This window comes from Colletes latitarsis, chromosome 2 (genome assembly GCF_051014445.1).
Source record: "Colletes latitarsis isolate SP2378_abdomen chromosome 2, iyColLati1, whole genome shotgun sequence".
Taxonomy (NCBI): Eukaryota; Metazoa; Arthropoda; class Insecta; order Hymenoptera; family Colletidae; genus Colletes; species Colletes latitarsis.
Genome location: NC_135135.1, coordinates 19,175,319 through 19,187,951, shown reverse-complemented (window position 1 = coordinate 19,187,951; position 12,633 = coordinate 19,175,319). Strand labels below are relative to the sequence as shown.

Here is a 12,633-nt window from a genome sequence, read left to right as displayed (position 1 = left end):
GGCGGCTTCTCGCGCAGGTGCTGCTCCGGTATATCGGCCGACAGTACCGAGCATCTGTTCGATGCCACCGATCATCCTGGAAACTAGAGTAACGAAGCACTCTCTGGCAATAGTAAACAGTTCGTTTAAACTCTTACTTCACCAATCGAAATCAACGCTTCTTTTAAACCCAGTTTCATTTTGAATCCCAGAATACAATAACAATATGGCGTCCAAGATAACGAAATGCAAATAAGCGTTCGTCGAACATTATTCAGACCGGGCACGCAGATACGCGAGATAAAGCTTCCACACGCTATAAACGCGCACGATCGATTATTCGAACCGCGCGATCATCAGAACGAGCTTCGCGGGAAGAAGAAGCACTTTGGTCAACGTTAACGAGACAAAGAACTTAATTACTCGGACAACAGCGGAGTTTCGTGGAGTCTGTTTATCGCTGGTATTGGGAAATCGTTTCTGAAATCGCAACTCCGCGGTTCCATCGTCGAAGAATTTTGTCGAGAGGGGGGGCAGGAGACACGAAACGGAAGAAGCCAAAGACAGTGCGGTGCTCGTTTGAGCGCGAGAGAAAAGTAAGAGAGCAGGTAGAGGATAGTAGGCAGCCAGGACCGAGCAGCGGGTGCTTCGGATCCGACTGGACCGGTTTTGCCCGGATTCCCTAGGAGTTCTAGCCTTCGGGACTCGCAACAGCTCTGGCCAGGATTCTCCTCGCTGGTCACCGGCTGCTGCTGGTCACCGGTCGGCATTACGACGCAGAAGACCTGCTCTTTGGCCGGCTAGGCTCTTCGCGGCCTTTTTCTCTCCCCCTCCCCGCCTCGTTCCGTCTTCTTCTTCTTCGTTTCCCTCGGCGGCTGTTACCCCAGCGGGGAGGAAGTTTCGCGCCGTATCGGCGGACCCGTTCCCCTGGTGCTACCCACTACGTTTCAACGTATCATTTATCATCGGACGAGAGGAGCTCGTTGCAACGAGCAACGCCGTTTCCTCTCTGTTCCTCGTCCGGGCGCTCCTCGGCTGGCTGGCTCTCTGATGACTTGATACTACGGCGCGGACCAGGTTCGCGCGACACCGATACGACCGTGCACTATCTGATCCGTTCCTGGAGAGAACCGAGAGAACCTACTCACGGTTTCTTGGTTTTCTTGCCGCGGCGCGACCGAGCCACGGGATACACGAGGATTCTGCGCGATCCGAGATATTGCCGCTCCGCTGACTACCACCGCTGCTGCCGGGCCTTTAATTATAGGAGTACCTACGCAATTTGTCTTGTTATCGATGCGAGATTTCAGTCTCTCGGAGTCGGTTCTCGAACACCGAGCGCCCGTCCGCCATCGTCGGGGACCTGTAGCGCCGCGACGATTCCCTTTACGTGGAAGGGGAGTTCCCCTAATACCGGACAGTACCCATATCTTTAAACTGTGAAACGCTATCTCGAACTTTATTTAACTTTGGTATAGAATTTGAACAAATCATTAAGTGTTCCCTGGTACTGGACGTGGCATAAGTTTAGAAACTCTTCTTCGTTGCTTTCTAAACAAATCACCCAAATGGTTTCCAAGTTCCATTCTCGTAGTTTGAATGTTCTGGTTTTCTCATTTCCCGAATTTTCTTTTTCTTGGCGTTAGGTAAGGGAGATACTTTCAGAACTATTTTGTAAATACTATCAACAAAACTAGTAGATGATGGAATCGGTACGCTATTAAATTTATGAAAAATAAAAGGAATTCGTTCTCGTCCTCGAAGATGTTCCCGGAGACTTCCGTTACGGATTCCCGGGTTCGTTCCCTCGGCGATTGTCGGCGGTCGCACGACAGGCGTCATTCAAACGTTCTAGTTTCGAGTCGGCTATTATATTTCCCTGCGGAAGAGGATCCTCGGCGGTTTCGCGCGTTGCCGGACGGCTGACAATTCCCGCTGCTTTACCCTCGCTGCCTGGCTCGGGGCCTCAGCCTCTTTCAGGCAGCGTCGGAATCCAGTTTTCGGATCGGGTTCATCCTCCAGAAACGGTCCAGGATGACCGTTGCCCGGCGAAGGAAGCGTCCGTCGTAACCGTCACGCTCGGTTTTGTCTCCGGGTCTGGCAGCTTGCTCGCAGAAAGGTGTCCGCGCGTAAAGGAAGGGTTGCCCCGTAGCTGGCGACGAAGGGTGAGATCTACTCGAGGTCCCGCGCGACTCATTGTGCCCGGCGTCCACGGTGATGAATTCGGTCATTAATTAGCCCAACTAACCGGCGACTCCTCGTTCATTTTTTACGTCGAACGGGCCTCGACGCCTCCGCTGCTCTTTCGTCGGCTCGCCGAGAGACTGGGGGACCGGATAGACGGATAGATGTTTATTGGCCTGGGGTGAATTTCAATATCTTCGAACCTGGCTAATTTACTTTCCGCGTGGTCTTGCATCGCGACGAAACGAAGGCTAAATAGGGGTTGTACGGACAATTTTAGACATATGCGTAACACTAGTGTTAAAGGCTCTTAATTTGGTAGCCTCGCGAGCAAATATGTATGTAAGCTAATCAGAGCAACCACGTGTTAATAAATTCAGCAATCGAGAAAGGTGTGGTCATTCTTATAGTTCCCGTTTTCTTAAAATTCTTCCTCGTTGAATATGTTTTTGGTCTTTTACGGTAATTTCTGTATAGCGACGATTAACTTCTGTAATGGAAAGTGTTAAAGGCCCTTAATTTGGTAGCCTCGCGAACAAATATGTATGTAAGCTAATCAGAGTAACCACGTGTTAATAAATTCAGCAATCGAGAAAGGTGTGGTCATTCTTATAGTTCCCGTTTTCTTAAAATTCTTCCTCGTTAAATATGTTTTTGGTCTTTTACGGTAATTTCTGTATAGCGACGATTAACTTCTGTAATGGAAAGTGTTAAAGGCCCTTAATTTGGTAGCCTCGCGAGCAAATATGTATGTAAGCTAATCAGAGCAACCACGTGTTAATAAATTCAGCAATCGAGAAAGGTGTGGTCATTCTTATAGTTCCCGTTTTCTTCAAATTCTTCATCGTTGAATATGGTTTTGGTCTTTTACGGTAATTTCTGTATAGCGACGATTAACTTCTGTAATGGAAAGTGTTAACGGCCCTTAATTTGGTAGCCTCGCGAGCAAATATGTATGTAAGCTAATCAGAGCAACCACGTGTTAATAAATTCAGCAATCGAGAAAGGTGTGGTCATTCTTATAGTTCCCGTTTTCTTCAAATTCTTCATCGTTGAATATGGTTTTGGTCTTTTACGGTAATTTCTGTATAGCGATGATTAACTTCTGTAATGGAAGAGTTGCGTGTAAGGCGTTCCTGGTGGAACAATCGTTTCTTTAAAGTTTCAGCGAAATCATGAGGCTATGAATGTTAATTCAAGGCAAAACAACTTGAAAAATTTATGGGAAAGCGGCTAAAATTTACTTTTATAATGCTTTGAACATTATGGGTATTATCGAGCTATTTTCTGACATATTTGCGAAAGAGACGGAGAAGAAAGTTGCGTCTCTATCGGAGGGAAAGAAACGTTGGTCGAATTTTTTATCTCGCCTGCTAGTCGACAGGTTCCTTTATTTACGGTGGCAGTTCCTCCTGGCCGGCAATTTAAATTAATATTCTCGAGTTTCCCTCCTCCGCGGAGACTAATAGCCCTGGAGCAGCCCACGGCTGGAAAACGAGCAAATCTTCTTCGAGTCGCTTCGACGTTTCTGTCAAAGATTTATCGTGACGCTTCTTTTAAAATTACAACTAGCCTCGAATCGACTGTAAAAGGTAATACTTTTGCGATCCTATCGATCGTCACAATATCAATACAAACAATATTAAATTGATTGTCCGAATAATACATTTGAAACATAGATTCGTTCTGCGAATTCTATTTATTCGACGAATAACAGATATAACGTAGCTCATCCGTTATTTGCTATTCAAATTTGTACGTAGATAAGAACGATTTCTCCCGTCTCTGTTACAGAACATACGTCGGTTGTTTTCGTCGTTTGGTTGCTCGTCGATCGATCAATGTCGACAGGTTTCTCTCAATCGTAGCAGCCGGAAAAAATAATTTCGCTCCGGGAACGCGGCGATCGTGACGCGTTTCAACTTGCCACGGAAATTATTCCGATATGGAAAATTTCCTTGAGATCGGAGGATGTACATAAATAAAACGAATTTCAAAGCGTACGGGCGCAAAAGGCGATCGAGAACACTCTTACTATAAATAACGAAAACGTCCTCTGTTTCGCAAGCCCTCTCGTTTTCCTCAAAAATGGCGTGCAAAATAAAACTTGTTGCATATTACCGAAGAAGCTGTTTCCAACGTTCGGTTTAAAAAAAAGTAACGATACTGACGTTCCCTAGATCCGGGAAACGATCGACGAAACGTTGGTAGATCGTTGGAGCGATCGTAGCTGATACTAATCGGTACGACATCGATCAGCGAAGGGGAAGATGAATTTCTTCTCGATCTGTTCGGACGTCGGTGGCTCGTGCTACCGTTTCGAGTATCTATCGCGAAGCGTCGCGATGCAGATTAATGCGATCCGGAGCGTTCATTATCGAGTCGAGCGCTTAGCGTCGCTAATGTCAATAATTTCGATTCGCGGGGCATTATCTGTCGACGCGAAACGTAACGTATAATCGATCGGATTACGTTAATTGCATCATCGGATCGGTGCACGGTCTGGGCACGATTCGAGAAGTACTCCGGAGCGGATCCGTAGGATTCAACGTTGGAATATTTTTCCATAAATCTGCGTTACCTGTAACCGTTTCTAGACGCCGCTGTCGTCGGCGACTAGATACGCTCGGAATCATTAGTCGCGGCAAGAACCGTCATTAGCGCGGCAATTAAATGGTTATCGAGTCCGGTATCTCGATAAGGAAAAACGCGATCCTTTCTCGGTCGGCGGTAAATTAAGACGAAAAAAGAACGCGTCGAAATGTGCAACATTGATGGCGAACGCGTGAACGGACACGATTCTCATTTGCGTACGTCGTTCGTCCTGCGTGACGTGGATTCGACTGCGATCCAGAGTCCATCCGGTCGCACGACGTTGAACCCAAGGTCGATTTGCACCGGCGATCGAAAGAGGACCTCGATCTCGAAAGAAACTTTCCAATCGGGTGATTTTAATTTAACGAATAAATTTTATTTCTTACTTAGAATTCACTTGGGATATCTAGCTTCTCGAAATGATATTTGCCTAGGCGGTAATATATGTTATCGTTAAATAACAAAGTCTACGCTGGGTCTGCGTTGGCTTGCTATTTTCATCCACCTTTTTCTTTCGCCTGGTTCTAATTTTCTCTCGACGTTGCCCTCGCGATGATTACGGCCGATCTCCGGCTCGCGTAATGATATTGATCAGAGTGGCTCTCGGCTTCCTTAAAATTGCCCTGCAGGCCCAATTTCTCACCTAAAACGTAATTAGAGTTCTCGTGGATCCGGTCTGCGGCGGGCCCGGGCAAGATTGAGGCGATATGGGAGCCGAGGGTGACCGATCACGATCGCGATGCACGGTCGGAGGTTCCATCCTTGCGATCCGTTGATCCCAATTATCGCAAAACTAAGGCCCTGCTTTGTGAAATTGCAGTTTCGCTGCCCACGGATCGCCCATCGTCCCGCGGATACTTCTCGGACCCAGTAGCCGCAACTATCGTGCATGGTCCACCTAGACATCGTCGTCGTCGTTGGCGTTTAATTCTCGAGGACGTTCCAGGGGTCCGGGGGACGAGGTCCGTCGATCGTGCGCGGTCAGAACACTCGGATGACCCCGATAGTCGTCAGATTCGAGGTAAGACTTCTATCCTACGGAGACGTTATCGAGTGGGATAACCAAAGTTACTCTTGTAATTTATTCGTTGGCACGGCAATTTGTTTGCATTTTAATTCATCGAGTTATTCCGTCTAACTTTCGAGTATACTTGGCGCGTACGTCCCGCGAACTGAACAGCAATAGGGTTAATAACGAGGGTGGGGGACGGGGTAGGCTGGAGGTTCTCGAAAGCACGAGTTGGATTTACGATTTCAACGCGAGGCAAGGAAAGAGGTAATCGGCAGTCGCGAGCTCGTGGATCAACTCGCTGCGATTCGTTAATTATTACCGTCGAGCTGACTAGAGCGAGTCCGTGTAGCGGTCGCTGATAGGGAGGAGGACGCCGAGTCGACAGCGAGAGGGGGGTCGAAGGGGAGGGGTGGTGGCGATGGTGGCGCGCAGGCGAAGGAGCAAAAAAGATGGTCGATCGTTAGCAAGGTACAAATTTCGCCATTTGCCGCAATAAACCTTCGAACCCGCTTGTAACTTCTTCTTATGGGAGGCATGAGTAATCGCCTTGTTAGCCCTTATGGCCTATAGCGCTCATACGCTCGCTCCCTTGTCCATGGGAGGGGACAACAACAACAACAACGGCAACAACGGCCGACATGCACGCACCGCGATCGCGAAACAAAAAAAAAAGATATAAAAACAAAAAAAAAAGAGGAAGAAACGATCGTGGAGAGTGGACGCGCGGAGGGGGGGGATCGAGGGGGAGAGGGGGAAACGATAGGGGTACGAAACGCGAAACACACGCGATATATATACCCCATCGACACCGGGGTCTGTGTAACGAGCGAACCAAAGGATCCGCCGATCCCCAGGTAGAACAGAAATCGAGAAGGAGCGAACGAGAATGCAGGACGACCGGAGGAACGAGAGAGAGGGAGAGGGAGTTCAAGGCATTTGCGTTGTAACCGAGAAACGAGCAAAAAATGGTACGCTCCGGGGGAACCGGTGGACTCGGGAGAAGTCGGGGGTGGAAACGGACCGAGGGCTCCCTTTTGTATTTTCGCGTTTCTTTCCTCTCTGGCGCGCGAAATTTAATTACCTCGCGCCCGACCGACCAGCCGTCCCTACCACTTAATTAGTAGCCTATAAATTAGAATATCGCGCCGAGGGGTGGGCTTCGTAGACCAGAGAGACGCCAAGTTTTCATAAACGCGACGATTTCCGGTTTCGCGGGCTGCCGACGTATCGTGGACGGATTCACTGTTTTTTGCAAACATCTCGCCGACTATCGATTTTATGGGAAAATGGTTGAAATTAAAATTGAAGGTTATAGGATCCTTTATAGAAAAGGTTCTATTGATATTTTTTAAATTCCTGGTAATTTATAAATAAATCAACGGTGAATATGACATTGTTAACCCCTTGACGTACAATGAATAAGGTTATTCACTTATCATCAAGTCTTACATATTAAAATCGACACATTTTTGCATTCATGAGGTGATCGTAAAATTCGTTTTAAAGAAAATTAAATAATATACGTTTGAAAAATTACATTAAATCGTACGTGAAGGGGTCAATGTAAGCATGGGAGTACGAGTGAAAGAAGGTTTCACGATTTTATCATTATTTTAGTTGAGAATAGCTCGAAGCTAGTCGAGGGATCGTTCTCGAATAAAATTTGTTCAAAGACGTCGAGGTCGCGGTTTCGCATTCGCGATTCGATCTTGGAGATCCCGTGGGTCGTTTTGGGCCGAAATCGCGTCATCCCCGTGGCGGTCGAGGTATTTCCTTTTTCTCGGGGACCGATTCTCGCGGGACCTCCAGCACGGAAACACGCGGATACACGCACGCACACGCGAATACTCTTGCCCCCAAGTCGCGTGGCCCCATATCTTAAGAAGAAGCCAGGGGGGGTCCAGCGAAGGACAGCGAATGGGGACTAACACTGTTTTATCGTGTAGCCAATTAATAACGTTTCCCCGGGCCCCCTCGCCCTTCCACACTCTCGCCCCGACTCCACCTTCGCCGCGAAGAAGAGATCTCGCCTTGGAGATATCCGAGGACTCTCCCGGACCCCCGGAAGGCCTTGCCAAACCCGTACCCCACTGAACTTGCACCCTGTTCGTCGCTGGAACGAAAGATACTAAGACGACGCGGACCACCCTCGAATTCTGTCGCTTTACAACTCTTTCGATACGACGTTTTTGTTGTGGAAAAAACACCAAATATTATTAAACTATACGAGCGTGGTCGTGGCTAGGATTAGAAAAAAATTGATAAACTCCAAAATGATAGCGTCGCGATGTATTCATAAAAATTTGCTACTTCAATGCAGCGAATGTTTCGCATAATATTTTTTTAACAGTCAATGAGGTAACATCCCCCGCGGAAGAAAGGAATACATTCCTTACGAAAAGAGGTAATTTTTTAAATGGTCATGGTGTATACCATTTCTATACTTCGCACGCTTCCGTGATGGATATCATGCAAATTTATGTATAGCTTCCAAGGAAGGGATTAATTAAATTAATTCAATCTTCGAACGATAGATACTTATTGATACACGCGACTCTCGTATCGATACCTATCAATTACATTGGGTTCGATACATGATTAATTATATTCACGACTCAGCAGAAAGAAAAGAAGCGTTGACAACGCTCGACGGGTGATTTGCATGTCAAATATAATTAGTAACTTTTAAGGTTGTAATCTGATTTTCAGTTCGAAAAACCAACGTCACCGACGCGATGATAATAACGACGACGGTAGAGAAATAATGATTCGTGGACGGAAAATGATTTGTCTGTTTTGAATATTAATTACTGTCATGGAGTTTGATGCGTATTATATCTCATCGTTAACTCTGTAACAATTACATATCGAAGAAAACAGTCTTTTCCGCTATTCTATTACCGAGTTAAATTCGCTTTTTAACGATAACGATGGCTTTATCGATACACGGAATTAGTTTAAGATTAAGGGATTATCCGAATAAAGATTTATTCGAAATTACTCATTATACGGACCGATTTATTTGTATTGTTACAGCTTACAGATTTCTCTCGTATCGTCCTGCTGCAAGCGATCGTTCCAAGGTCCTGTCACAGTCAGGCATCGTGTCAGTGTGGAAATTGCATACATTACATAGAATTACGGTATAAGTTGTGTTAAATCAATGTTAATCGCTGTAGCGAAGTGGGGTATTAACAATAAATACATTATTTTATGTAAAGTGCTTTCTCGTGTTCATTTCCATTCAAGCACGATCATCCATTTCAGAAGCAACGGAACAGCCTCGTTGTCCTCTTCCATCGTTTAACACTTTCTGCACTCTGCATCTTGCGTCTCTTTATTCGTCAAACGTCGCAACAAATACTAACAAATGAGTTAGAAAGAGGTTCGAAATCGCGCCTTGGAAAAATATATATTTCACATATCCCGTTCGTTCCAGGGAAGGCTCCTGGATACGCCCCTGGTCCTCCAGAGCCAGCCAGTTCTTCTCGAGACTAAAACTCTCGAGTGGACACCAGGCATTACGATTACTGCTTCCAGCTAAAGGCCATTTCCGAGCTTACGACGCGAGTTTCCTCTCCTCGGGGCAAAGAAAAGCTCTCTTTTTCTTCCAGGGTCGTTCGACACTCGCCGAGGGAAAGAGTGGCTCGTAAAGAGCGGCTGCAACGGCCGGCATCTGCGATGCGCAATTAACGAAAGGGTTTTCATCGGTCCTGGCCACCCCATCTCGCCCGTTTCGCGACAGCGCCGAGGCCCAGCCGCCGCTGCTCGTTGACAAGTCGTTTGATTTATAACGAGCTTTTATTTTTTAATCCCCGGGCGCAACCGTCACCCTCGCGGCTCGTTCCGTTCGGTGAATTTATCGCTCGGACCCGTTCCTTTCGCGTTCGAAAATTGCTTCGTATCGCCGGAGAAGAATCCGCCGTGGCGGATCTCTCCTCGATCGAACCATCCGACGCGACGAAGGGCGCGGAGGCTCGAAACTTTGAAGCGCGACACGCTCGCCGCTCTCAACTCGGGATTTTGGGACTCGACGGTACTTAACCCTCGGGATGGGTTACGAAATGACTTTATGGCAGATCAGAGGCTCGCTTTAGATTGCATAGGGGGGTACCATCGTGCGCGTGGGGTACGGAGTCGCGACGTGTCCGAGGATCGTTTCCACCGTACGACAACGAGGAGCCAGACCCTCGAGGATTCTGCAAATGGAATCCTGATTACGTGTAACGTCATCGGTAATCCATCGTCCCGCGACATCTTGAAATTTTAGGGACGCTGCTCCGGGGCTCGAGAAGACGCTAATACAGCCCTGCTCATACCGATTATAAGTTCGTGATATTCAGAATTTTTTATTTACGTACAAACGTATTTATCGAAGATATACGGAATGATAACATCGTTATTCTGAATACTACTTTAGGAACATTAGACTGTTCGTATAATGTTTTGCATATCTGGTTTTAACCCTTAAGTTTAAAATAATGATTGTCTAATATATATCAATGTAATTATTTGAAGATTTATGCAATCGTCCATTCATTGCTTTTTAAAGGCTTTAAAGGAGGATAAAACGCCCTTAGAAACGAATTTTGTTCCAAGTCGATACCGCAGTTAGTTCTAGAGAAAACAACTATTTAAGAAAAAATGCTGGCTAGTAATTACGAAAATATTCTGTATTTAATTTTAAATTAATTTTCAACTAAATAAACAATTTATAATCCAGTTTTATCGCACACCTGTCGTATAATCGATAGGAATCGTTGAAACTTCTTTGGATATATAGAGTCAAAGAAAATATCAAAATAAACATAGAAGATAGCATAAAATATAGTAGTTGGTATAGTCATTGGATAGGGGATGAAATGCCCTTTAAAATGAGCGTTTGTGAGAGTGGATAGCTTCATTAGTTCCGGAGATATGAGGATTTTAGTTTCGCGTCGATGCGGTGGCTAGTTTCGGAGATAGAAGGGTACGAAGTTTGTTTACATTTTTGTTGCGCTCGCGCGAGTTCATTCATCCCCCGCGCGCGTAGATAGTACACAGTGCGTAGTAAATTCTTAGAAATACTACGACTTCCTGGTCACGTGACTGTCTCGACTCACGCGCGACAAGGAGGTCCAACGCGACGCGTCAGACGGAGACAGAGATAGTCGAATTATAAAAATTACCCCTTTACATAAATTGCGATATCTCGAAAACGGAAAGTCGGATCGACAAAAACCAAAAACCATTTCAAAGAGGAAGGTTTACCGCTGCTAACAATGGTTCGATAATTAATAAAACACTAGTAGTTTGGAAACTGCACGCGTCTAAAGTTTTTAGTACTTTTAATACGCGTTAATAGGCTTGCGTAAGGCGGAGAGTCACGCGTAGCGGAATTTAAAAAATTACGATTGTCTTTACACGATGATATCTCGAAAACAGAAAGTCGGATCGACAAAAACCAAAAACCATTTCAAAGAGGAAGGTTTACCGCTGCTAACAATGGCTCAATTATTAATAAAACGCTAGTAGTTTCGAAACTGCACGCGTCTAAAGTTTTAGTATTTTTAATACGCGTAATAGGCTATTCTGCATACGGCGGGCAGTGAGATAGTGGAAATTGAAAAATTATCCCTTTACATAAATTGCGATATCATCGAAACGAAAAGTCGGATCGACATAAACGAAAAACCATTTTAAAGGGGAAGGTTTACCGCTTCTTACAATCACTCAATCATTGATATAGCACGAGTAGTTTCGGAACTGTACGCATCTAAAGTTTTAGTATTTTTAATACGCATTGTTAAACTGTTCTAAGGCAGTGGAAACTGAAGATTCTCTGCTTTCGTCTTTGCTATACATATATTTCCTATGTACATCGGAAGTTAACCAGAATTTGATACTAAATTTTGTCCAGTTCAAACATAAATCATTCAGCCGGTTAGATGATCAGTCGTGGTAGGCAGACTACATATTTTTCTCAGAAAACAAACAATAAGAATACAAGTGAATATTGTAAAATTCATTGTACGTATACTATAAGAAAAGTCGTGAAGTTAAATGGCGTTAAAATAATATTACGTGTCAAACATTCTAAACGAAATTTTAAAAACGATCATTTGTTTAATCGTGGTAGGTTTAGTATTAAGGGTTAAGCATATTTACACTTTGGAGACACTACATGGATCTTTAAGGTAAGTACACCTAATGCTGCAGCAACCCCGAAACGCCTGTGACTCGGATCAGATTTGCAGTTCACAAGAGAAAAGAAATCCGCGTACAACTGGACCCTAGTAGCGTATACGCGAACACGAAGTATTTTTGCAGGTCGGTGAATCGAGGGTGATTTGACTGGGACGTTGCGAATCGGGCTTCGCGGCGTTGAACTCCGGGAATATTTCGTCCGTGGGTCGAAAATAATCGACGGGGCGTAAGGGGACGTAAGGTCGAAAGTGCAAACTCGGTGGGTTTCGAAGGTGGATGTTAAAGGAGCGTCTAGGTAGGCGACGGGGCTCGTTTGGACCTTCGACGAGGCAATTTCGCGAGCGCGCGCGCGCGCCACGGCAGCCTGGGTTTGAGCACCTCTTTGTAATTTTACGTTGCCGTGGGGTGGCTAAAGCTGACGCAGTGGGGTAGGTGGTCGTGGTATGCCCAGTAGCCAATTCCCGGCTCTGGCCTCGACTCGCCGGGTCCATTCATCGCCGAGCACTACGTGACCGGTTTACCAATCCAGCTCTTCCAACACCAACACCGACGCCCCTGTCCTGTCTCTCTGTACCTTTCGCCCCGGCACCGCCGGCCCCGTACCTTCGCGTGTACGTGTATCTCTGCCAAACAACCCCCGGAGTCGTATCGACCCGCCACCCGACCTCCTCCCCTCG

At 46.0% G+C, this 12,633-nt stretch overlaps 1 protein-coding gene across 2 annotated transcripts in view; it reads left to right on the top strand.

The window, feature by feature from the left end:
* Vvl (ventral veins lacking) overlaps positions 1 to 8,990 on the top strand; it is a 56,608-nt gene extending 47,618 nt beyond the window's left edge. Inside the window, exons 2-3 of one of the 2 annotated variants that reach the window (XM_076783949.1) lie at positions 5,579 to 5,779; positions 8,807 to 8,990. The gene's annotated coding sequence lies outside the window, so the exon portion shown is untranslated. The remainder of the gene's footprint in view (positions 1 to 5,578; positions 5,780 to 8,806) is intronic. The other variant, XM_076783951.1, reaches the window with a different exon arrangement.
* The last annotated feature ends 3,643 nt before the right edge of the window (positions 8,991 to 12,633 follow it).